This window comes from Hoplias malabaricus, chromosome 7, assembly GCF_029633855.1.
Source record: "Hoplias malabaricus isolate fHopMal1 chromosome 7, fHopMal1.hap1, whole genome shotgun sequence".
NCBI lineage: Eukaryota > Metazoa > Chordata > Actinopteri > Characiformes > Erythrinidae > Hoplias > Hoplias malabaricus.
Window position 1 is genome coordinate 47,391,779 of NC_089806.1, and position 17,500 is coordinate 47,409,278.

Genomic DNA, 17,500 nt, shown 5'->3' on the forward strand with positions numbered 1-17,500 from the left:
ACACACTCTATCAGATTTATATACACACACACACTATACACATAAACGCACTATATACACACACACTATACACATAAACGCACTATATACACACACACACTATACACATAACGCACTATATACACACACACTATACACATAAACACACTATATACACACACACACTATACACATAAACGCACTATATACACACACACTATACACATAAACGCACTATATACACACACACTATACACATAAACGCACTATATACACACACACACTATACACATAAACGCACTATATACACACACACACTATACACATAAACGCACTATATACACACACACACTATACACATAAACGCACTATATACACACACACTATACACATAAACGCACTATATACACACACACTATACACATAAACGCACTATATACACACACACTATACACATAAACGCACTATATACACACACACTATACACATAAACGCACTATATACACACACACACTATACACATAAACGCACTATATACACACACACTATACACATAAACGCACTATATACACACACACACTATACACATAAACGCACTATATACACACACACTATACACATAAACGCACTATATACACACACACTATACACATAAACCACTATATACACACACACTATACACATAAACCACTATATACACACACACACTATACACATAAACCACTATATACACACACACTATACACATAAACGCACTATATACACACACACTATACACATAAACGCACTATATACACACACACTATACACATAAACACACTATATACACACACACTATACACATAAACACACTATATACACACACACTATACACATAAACCACTATATACACACACACACTATACACATAAACGCACTATATACACACACACTATACACATAAACGCACTATATACACACACACACTATACACATAAACACACTATATACACACACACTATACACATAAACACACTATATACACACACACTATACACATAAACACACTATATACACACACACTATACACATAAACGCACTATATACACACACACACTATACACATAAACAGCACTATATACACACACACTATACACATAAACACACTATATACACACACACACTATACACATAAACACACTATATACACACACACTATACACATAAACGCACTATATACACACACACTATACACATAAACGCACTATATACACACACACTATACACATAAACGCACTATATACACACACACACTATACACATAAACGCACTATATACACACACACTATACACATAAACGCACTATATACACACACACTATACACATAAACCACTATATACACACACACTATACACATAAACACACTATATACACACACACTATACACATAAACGCACTATATACACACACACTATACACATAAACGCACTATATACACACACACTATACACATAAACGCACTATATACACACACACACTATACACATAAACACACTATATACACACACACTATACACATAAACGCACTATATACACACACACTATACACATAAACGCACTATATACACACACACTATACACATAAACGCACTATATACACACACACACTATACACATAAACGCACTATATACACACACACTATACACATAAACGCACTATATACACACACACTATACACATAAACACACTATATACACACACACTATACACATAAACACACTATATACACACACACTATACACATAAACGCACTATATACACACACACACTATACACATAAACGCACTATATACACACACACTATACACATAAACCACTATATACACACACACTATACACATAAACCACTATATACACACACAACTATACACATAAACGCACTATATACACACACACACTATACACATAAACGCACTATATACACACACACTATACACATAAACCACTATATACACACACACTATACACATAAACCACTATATACACACACAACTATACACATAAACGCACTATATACACACACACACTATACACATAAACGCACTATATACACACACACTATACACATAAACGCACTATATACACACACACTATACACATAAACACACTATATACACACACACTATACACATAAACACACTATATACACACACACTATACACATAAACACACTATATACACACACACACTATACACATAAACGCACTATATACACACACACACTATACACATAAACGCACTATATACACACACACTATACACATAAACGCACTATATACACACACACTATACACATAAACGCACTATATACACACACACTATACACATAAACACTATATACACACACACTATACACATAAACGCACTATATACACACACACTATACACATAAACACTATATACACACACACACTATACACATAAACGCACTATATACACACACACTATACACATAAACGCACTATATACACACACACACTATACACATAAACGCACTATATACACACACACTATACACATAAATACACTATACACACACACACTATACACATAAACACACTATATACACACACACTATACACATAAACGCACTATATACACACACACACTATACACATAAACGCACTATATACACACACACAATACACATAAACACACTATATATACACACACTATACACATAAACACACTATATACACACACACAATACACATAAACACTATATACACACACACTATACACATAAACACTATATACACACACACTATACACATAAACGCACTATATACACACACACTATACACATAAACGCACTATATACACACACACAATACACATAAACACTATATACACACACACACTATACACATAAACGCACTATATACACACACACAATACACATAAACACACTATATACACACACACAATACACATAAACACACTATATACACACACACTATACACATAAACACACTATATACACACACACAATACACATAAACACTATATACACACACACTATACACATAAACACTATATACACACACACTATACACATAAACGCACTATATACACACACACAATACACATAAACACTATATACACACACACACTATACACATAAACGCACTATATACACACACACTATACACATAAACACTATATACACACACACTATACACATAAACGCACTATATACACACACACAATACACATAAACACTATATATACACACACACTATACACATAAACACACTATATACACACACACAATACACATAAACACTATATACACACACACTATACACATAAACACTATATACACACACACTATACACATAAACGCACTATATACACACACACTATACACAAACGCACTATATACACACACACAATACACATAAACACTATATACACACACACTATACACATAAACGCACTATATACACACACACAATACACATAAACACACTATATACACACACACACAATACACATAAACACACTATATACACACACACTATACACATAAACACACTATATACACACACACAATACACATAAACACTATATACACACACACTATACACATAAACGCACTATATACACACACACAATACACATAAACACTATATACACACACACACTATACACATAAACGCACTATATACACACACACTATACACATAAACGCACTATATACACACACACACTATACACATAAACGCACTATATACACACACACTATACACATAAACGCACTTTATACACACACACTATACACATAAACGCACTATATACACACACACACTATACACATAAACGCACTATATACACACACATTATACACATAAACGCACTATATACACACACACTATACACATAAACGCACTATATACACACACACTATACACATAAACGCACTATATACACACACACAATACACATAAACACACTATATACACACACACAATACACATAAACACACTATATACACACACACTATACACATAAACACACTATATACACACACACTATACACATAAACACACTATATACACACACACTATACACATAAACACACTATATACACACACACAATACACATAAACACTATATACACACACACACTATACACATAAACGCACTATATACACACACACTATACAATATACAGACATACACGCTATCAAAACACACATGCACTCGTTTTAAACACATACACGATATAAACACACACACACTATAAACACACACATACACACACTATAAACACATACACACTATAAACACACTATAAAGACATACACGCTATCAACACACACATGCACTCGGTATAAACACATATACGATATACACATACACACACTATAAACACATACACACTATAAACACACACACTATAAACACATACACCTATAAAGACACACACACACACTATAAACACTCACATACACACACTATAAAGACATACACGCTATCAACACACACACACACTATAAACACATACACGCTATAAACATACACATACACACTATAAACACACACCTACACACATAAACGCACTATATACACACACACACTATACACATAAACGCACTATATACACACACACTATACACATACACACTATAAACACACACCTACACACATAAACGCACTATATACATACACACACTATACACATAAACGCACTATATACACACACACACTATACACATAAACGCACTATATACACACACACTATACACATACACACTATAAACACACACCTACACACATAAACGCACTATATACACACACACACTATACACATAAACGCACTATATACACACACACACTATACACATAAACGCACTATATACACACACACACTATACACATAAACGCACTATATACACACACACACTATACACATAAACGCACTATATACACACACACACTATACACATAAACGCACTATATACACACACACTATACACATAAAATACACTATACACACACACACTATACACATAAACACACTATAAACACACACCTACACACATAAACGCACTATATACACACACACACTATACACATAAACGCACTATATACACACACACACTATACACATAAACGCACTATATACACACACACACTATACACATAAACGCACTATATACACACACACAATACACATAAACACACTATATACACACACACAATACACATAAACACACTATATACACACACACTATACACATAAACACACTATATACACACACACAATACACATAAACACTATATACACACACACTATACACATAAACACTATATACACACACACTATACACATAAACGCACTATATACACACACACTATACACATAAACGCACTATATACACACACACAATACACATAAACACTATATACACACACACACTATACACATAAACGCACTATATACACACACACTATACACATAAACGCACTATATACACACACACACTATACACATAAACGCACTATATACACACACACTATACACATAAACACACTATATACACACACAAACTATACACATAAACACACTATATACACACACACTATACACATAAATGCACTTTATACACACACACTATACACATAAACGCACTATATACACACACACACTATACACATAAACGCACTATATACACACACACTATACACATAAACACACTATATACACACACACTATACACATAAACACTATATACACACACACTATACACATAAACGCACTATATACACACACACACTATACACATAAACGCACTATATACACACACATTATACACATAAACGCACTATATACACACACACTATACACATAAACGCACTATATACACACACACACTATACACATAAACGAACTATATACACACACACAATACACATAAACACACTATATACACACACACAATACACATAAACACACTATATACACACACACTATACACATAAACGCACTATATACACACACACTATACACATAAACGCACTATATACACACACACTATACACATAAACACTATATACACACACACTATACACATAAACACTATATACACACACACACTATACACATAAACGCACTATATACACACACACTATACACATAAACGCACTATATACACACACACTATACACATAAACACACTATATACACACACACAATACACATAAACACACTATATACACACACACAATACACATAAACACACTATATACACACACACTATACACATAAACGCACTATATACACACACACTATACACATAAACGCACTATATACACACACACACTATACACATAAACGCACTATATACACACACACTATACACATAAACGCACTATATACACACACACTATACACATAAACGCACTATATACACACAAACTATACACATAAACGCACTATATACACACACACTATACACATAAACGCACTATATACACACACACTATACACATAAACACTATATACACACACAAACTATACACATAAACACTATATACACACACACACTATACACATAAACGCACTATATACACACACACTATACACATAAACGCACTATATACACACACACTATACACATAAACACACTATATACACACACACTATACACATAAACACACTATATACACACACACACTATACACATAAACACACTATATACACACACACTATACACATAAACGCACTATATATACACACACTATACACATAAACGCACTATATACACACACACTATACACATAAACACACTATATACACACACACTATACACATAAACACACTATATACACACACACTATACACATAAACGCACTATATACACACACACACTATACACATAAACGCACTATATACACACACACTATACACATAAACACACTATATACACACACACTATACACATAAACACACTATATACACACACACTATACACATAAACACACTATATACACACACACTATACACATAAACACACTATATACACACACACTATACACATAAACGCACTATATACACACACACACTATACACATAAACACACTATATACACACACACTATACACATAAACACACTATATACACACACACACTATACACATAAACACACTATATACACACACACTATACACATAAACGCACTATATACACACACACTATACACATAAACGCACTATATACACACAAACTATACACATAAACGCACTATATACACACACACACTATACACATAAACGCACTATATATACACACACTATACACATAAACGCACTATATACACACACACTATACACATAAACGCACTATATACACACACACTATACACATAAACGCACTATATACACACACACTATACACATAAACGCACTATATACACACACACTATACACATAAACGCACTATATACACACACACTATACACATAAACACACTATATACACACACACACTATACACATAAACACACTATATACACACACACTATACACATAAACGCACTATATACACACACACTATACACATAAACGCACTATATACACACAAACTATACACATAAACGCACTATATACACACACACACTATACACATAAACGCACTATATATACACACAGTATACACATAAACGCACTATATACACACACACTATACACATAAACACACTATATACACACACACTATACACATAAACACACTATATACACACACACTATACACATAAACGCACTATATACACACACACACTATACACATAAACGCACTATTTACACACACACTATACACATAAACACTATATACACACACACTATACACATAAACACTATATACACACACAAACTATACACATAAACGCACTATATACACACACACACTATACACATAAACGCACTATATACACACACACTATACACATAAACACTATATACACACACACTATACACATAAACACTATATACACACACAAACTATACACATAAACGCACTATATACACACACACACTATACACATAAACGCACTATATACACACACACTATACACATAAACGCACTATATACACACACACTATACACATAAACACACTATATACACACACACTATACACATAAACACACTATATACACACACACTATACACATAAACACACTATATACACACACACTATACACATAAACGCACTATATACACACACACACTATACACATAAACGCACTATATACACACACACTATACACATAAACGCACTATATACACACACACACTATACACATAAACGCACTATATACACACACACTATACACATAAACACTATATACACACACACTATACACATAAACGCACTATATACACACACACTATACACATAAACACTATATACACACACACACTATACACATAAACGCACTATATACACACACACACTATACACATAAACGCACTATATACACACACACACTATACACATAAACGCACTATATACACACACACTATACACATAAAATACACTATACACACACACACTATACACATAAACACACTATATACACACACACTATACACATAAACGCACTATATACACACACACACTATACACATAAACGCACTATATACACACACACAATACACATAAACACACTATATATACACACACTATACACATAAACACACTATATACACACACACAATACACATAAACACTATATACACACACACTATACACATAAACACTATATACACACACACTATACACATAAACGCACTATATACACACACACTATACACATAAACGCACTATATACACACACACAATACACATAAACACTATATACACACACACACTATACACATAAACGCACTATATACACACACACAATACACATAAACACACTATATACACACACACAATACACATAAACACACTATATACACACACACTATACACATAAACACACTATATACACACACACAATACACATAAACACTATATACACACACACTATACACATAAACACTATATACACACACACTATACACATAAACGCACTATATACACACACACAATACACATAAACACTATATACACACACACACTATACACATAAACGCACTATATACACACACACTATACACATAAACACTATATACACACACACTATACACATAAACGCACTATATACACACACACAATACACATAAACACTATATATACACACACACTATACACATAAACACACTATATACACACACACAATACACATAAACACTATATACACACACACTATACACATAAACACTATATACACACACACTATACACATAAACGCACTATATACACACACACTATACACAAACGCACTATATACACACACACAATACACATAAACACTATATACACACACACACTATACACATAAACGCACTATATACACACACACAATACACATAAACACACTATATACACACACACACAATACACATAAACACACTATATACACACACACTATACACATAAACACACTATATACACACACACAATACACATAAACACTATATACACACACACTATACACATAAACGCACTATATACACACACACAATACACATAAACACTATATACACACACACACTATACACATAAACGCACTATATACACACACACTATACACATAAACGCACTATATACACACACACACTATACACATAAACGCACTATATACACACACACTATACACATAAACGCACTTTATACACACACACTATACACATAAACGCACTATATACACACACACACTATACACATAAACGCACTATATACACACACATTATACACATAAACGCACTATATACACACACACTATACACATAAACGCACTATATACACACACACTATACACATAAACGCACTATATACACACACACAATACACATAAACACACTATATACACACACACAATACACATAAACACACTATATACACACACACTATACACATAAACACACTATATACACACACACTATACACATAAACACACTATATACACACACACTATACACATAAACACACTATATACACACACACAATACACATAAACACTATATACACACACACACTATACACATAAACGCACTATATACACACACACTATACAATATACAGACATACACGCTATCAAAACACACATGCACTCGTTTTAAACACATACACGATATAAACACACACACACTATAAACACACACATACACACACTATAAACACATACACACTATAAACACACTATAAAGACATACACGCTATCAACACACACATGCACTCGGTATAAACACATATACGATATACACATACACACACTATAAACACATACACACTATAAACACACACACTATAAACACATACACCCTATAAAGACACACACACACACTATAAACACTCACATACACACACTATAAAGACATACACGCTATCAACACACACACACACTATAAACACATACACGCTATAAACATACACATACACACTATAAACACACACCTACACACATAAACGCACTATATACACACACACACTATACACATAAACGCACTATATACACACACACTATACACATACACACTATAAACACACACCTACACACATAAACGCACTATATACATACACACACTATACACATAAACGCACTATATACACACACACACTATACACATAAACGCACTATATACACACACACTATACACATACACACTATAAACACACACCTACACACATAAACGCACTATATACACACACACACTATACACATAAACGCACTATATACACACACACACTATACACATAAACGCACTATATACACACACACACTATACACATAAACGCACTATATACACACACACACTATACACATAAACGCACTATATACACACACACACTATACACATAAACGCACTATATACACACACACTATACACATAAAATACACTATACACACACACACTATACACATAAACACACTATAAACACACACCTACACACATAAACGCACTATATACACACACACACTATACACATAAACGCACTATATACACACACACACTATACACATAAACGCACTATATACACACACACACTATACACATAAACGCACTATATACACACACACAATACACATAAACACACTATATACACACACACAATACACATAAACACACTATATACACACACACTATACACATAAACACACTATATACACACACACAATACACATAAACACTATATACACACACACTATACACATAAACACTATATACACACACACTATACACATAAACGCACTATATACACACACACTATACACATAAACGCACTATATACACACACACAATACACATAAACACTATATACACACACACACTATACACATAAACGCACTATATACACACACACTATACACATAAACGCACTATATACACACACACACTATACACATAAACGCACTATATACACACACACTATACACATAAACACACTATATACACACACAAACTATACACATAAACACACTATATACACACACACTATACACATAAATGCACTTTATACACACACACTATACACATAAACGCACTATATACACACACACACTATACACATAAACGCACTATATACACACACACTATACACATAAACACACTATATACACACACACTATACACATAAACACTATATACACACACACTATACACATAAACGCACTATATACACACACACACTATACACATAAACGCACTATATACACACACATTATACACATAAACGCACTATATACACACACACTATACACATAAACGCACTATATACACACACACACTATACACATAAACGAACTATATACACACACACAATACACATAAACACACTATATACACACACACAATACACATAAACACACTATATACACACACACTATACACATAAACGCACTATATACACACACACTATACACATAAACGCACTATATACACACACACTATACACATAAACACTATATACACACACACTATACACATAAACACTATATACACACACACACTATACACATAAACGCACTATATACACACACACTATACACATAAACGCACTATATACACACACACTATACACATAAACACACTATATACACACACACAATACACATAAACACACTATATACACACACACAATACACATAAACACACTATATACACACACACTATACACATAAACGCACTATATACACACACACTATACACATAAACGCACTATATACACACACACTATACACATAAACGCACTATACACACACACACACTATACACATAAACACACTATATACACACACACTATACACATAAACACACTATATACACACACACACTATACACATAAACACAATATACACACACACTATACACATAAACACACTATATACACACACACACTATACACATAAACACTATATACACACACACTATACACATAAACACACTATATACACACACACACACTATACACATAAACACTATATACACACACACTATACACATAAACGCACTATATACACACACACACTATACACATAAACGCACTATATACACACACACAATACACATAAACACACTATATACACACACACAATACACATAAACACACTATATACACACACACTATACACATAAACACACTATATACACACACACTATACACATAAACACACTATATACACACACACTATACACATAAACACACTATATACACACACACAATACACATAAACACTATATACACACACACACTATACACATAAACGCACTATATACACACACACTATACAATATACAGACATACACGCTATCAAAACACACATGCACTCGTTTTAAACACATACACGATATAAACACACACACACTATAAACACACACATACACACACTATAAACACATACACACTATAAACACACTATAAAGACATACACGCTATCAACACACACATGCACTCGGTATAAACACATATACGATATACACATACACACACTATAAACACATACACACTATAAACACACACACTATAAACACATACACCCTATAAAGACACACACACACACTATAAACACTCACATACACACACTATAAAGACATACACGCTATCAACACACACACACACTATAAACACATACACGCTATAAACATACACATACACACTATAAACACACACCTACACACATAAACGCACTATATACACACACACACTATACACATAAACGCACTATATACACACACACTATACACATACACACTATAAACACACACCTACACACATAAACGCACTATATACACACACACACTATACACATAAACGCACTATATACACACACACACTATACACATAAACGCACTATATACACACACACTATACACATACACACTATAAACACACACCTACACACATAAACGCACTATATACACACACACACTATACACATAAACGCACTATATACACACACACACTATACACATAAACGCACTATATACACACACACACTATACACATAAACGCACTATATACACACACACACTATACACATAAACGCACTATACACACACACACTATACACATAAAATACACTATACACACACACACTATACACATAAACACACTATATACACACACACACTATACACATAAACGCACTATATACACACACACACTATACACATAAACGCACTATATACACACACACAATACACATAAACACACTATATACACACACACAATACACATAAACACACTATATACACACACACTATACACATAAACACACTATATACACACACACAATACACATAAACACTATATACACACACACTATACACATAAACACTATATACACACACACTATACACATAAACGCACTATATACACACACACTATACACATAAACGCACTATATACACACACACAATACACATAAACACTATATACACACACACACTATACACATAAACGCACTATATACACACACACTATACATATAAACGCACTATATACACACACACACTATACACATAAACGCACTATATACACACACACTATACACATAAACACACTATATACACACACAAACTATACACATAAACACACTATATACACACACACTATACACATAAATGCACTTAATACACACACACTATACACATAAACGCACTATATACACACACACACTATACACATAAACGCACTATATACACACACATTATACACATAAACGCACTATATACACACACACTATACACATAAACGCACTATATACACACACACACTATACACATAAACGAACTATATACACACACACAATACACATAAACACACTATATACACACACACAATACACATAAACACACTATATACACACACACTATACACATAAACGCACTATATACACACACACTATACACATAAACGCACTATATACACACACACTATACACATAAACACTATATACACACACACTATACACATAAACACTATATACACACACACACTATACACATAAACGCACTATATACACACACACTATACACATAAACGCACTATATACACACACACTATACACATAAACACACTATATACACACACACAATACACATAAACACACTATATACACACACACAATACACATAAACACACTATATACACACACACTATACACATAAACGCACTATATACACACACACTATACACATAAACGCACTATATACACACACACTATACACATAAACACTATATACACACACACTATACACATAAACACTATATACACACACACACTATACACATAAACGCACTATATACACACACACTATACACATAAACGCACTATATACACACACACAATACACATAAACACACTATATACACACACACAATACACATAAACACACTATATACACACACACTATACACATAAACGCACTATATACACACACACACTATACACATAAACGAACTATATACACACACACAATACACATAAACACACTATATACACACACACAATACACATAAACACACTATATACACACACACTATACACATAAACGCACTATATACACACACACTATACACATAAACGCACTATATACACACACACTATACACATAAACACTATATACACACACACTATACACATAAACACTATATACACACACACTATACACATAAACACTATATACACACACACACTATACACATAAACGCACTATATACACACACACTATACACATAAACGCACTATATACACACACACAATACACATAAACACACTATATACACACACACAATACACATAAACACACTATATACACACACACTATACACATAAACACACTATATACACACACACAATACACATAAACACACTATATACACACACTATACACATAAACACACTATATACACACACACAATACACATAAACACACTATATACACACACACTATACACATAAACACACTATATACACACACACAATACACATAAACGCACTATATACACACACACTATACACATAAACACTATATACACACACACTATACACATAAACACTATATACACACACACTATACACATAAACACTATATACACACACACACTATACACATAAACGCACTATATACACACACTATACACATAAACGCACTATATACACACACACTATACACATAAACGCACTATATACACACACACTATACACATAAACGCACTATATACACACACACACTATACACATAAACGCACTATATACCCACACACACACTATACACATAAACGCACTATATACACACACACACTATACACATAAACGCACTATATACACACACACTATACACATAAACGCACTATATACACACACTATACACATAAACGCACTATATACACACACACTATACACATAAACACACTATATACACACACACACTATACACATAAACGCACTATATACACACACACTATACACATAAACACACTATATACACACACACACTATACACATAAACACTATATACACACACACTATACACATAAACGCACTATATACCCACACACACACTATACACATAAACGCACTATATACACACACACACTATACACATAAACGCACTATATACCCACACACACACTATACACATAAACGCACTATATACACACACACACTATACACATAAACGCACTATATACACACACACTATACACATAAACGCACTATATACACACACACACTATACACATAAACGCACTATATACACACACACTATACACATAAACGCACAATATACACACACACTATACACATAAACACACTATATACACACACACAATACACATAAACGCACTATATACACACACACTATACACATAAACACACTATATACACACACACACTATACACATAAACGCACTATATACACACACACTATACACATAAACGCACTATATACACACACACTATACACATAAACACTATATACACACACACACTATACACATAAACGCACTATATACACACACACACTATACACATAAACGCACTATATACACACACACACTATACACATAAACGCACTATATACACACACACTATACACATAAACGCACTATATACACACACACTATACACATAAACACACTATATACACACACACTATACACATAAACACACTATATACACACACACACTATACACATAAACGCACTATATACACACACACACTATACACATAAACGCACTATATACACACACACTATACACATAAACGCACTTTACACACACACACACTATACACATAAACACACTATATACACACACACTATACACATAAACACACTATATACACACACACACTATACACATAAACGCACTATACACACACACACACTATACACATAAACACACTATATACACACACACACTATACACATAAACGCACTATACACACACACACACTATACACATAAACACACTATATACACACACACACTATACACATAAACGCACTATACACACACACACACTATACACATAAACACACTATATACACACACACTATACACATAAACACACTATATACACACACACACTATACACATAAACGCACTATATACACACACACACTATACACATAAACGCACTATATACACACACACTATACACATAAACACACTATATACACACACACACTATACACATAAACACTATATACACACACACTATACACATAAACGCACTATATACCCACACACACACTATACACATAAACGCACTATATACCCACACACTATACACATAAACACACTATATACACACACACACTATACACATAAACGCACTATATACCCACACACACACTATAC

General features: G+C 33.3%; 1 protein-coding gene across 2 annotated transcripts in view; it reads left to right on the top strand.

Moving 5' to 3' along the window:
• The window catches only part of nt5dc1 (5'-nucleotidase domain containing 1), a 64,421-nt gene that overhangs the window by 36,337 nt on the left and 10,584 nt on the right, over positions 1-17,500 (top strand). The window lies entirely within an intron of this gene.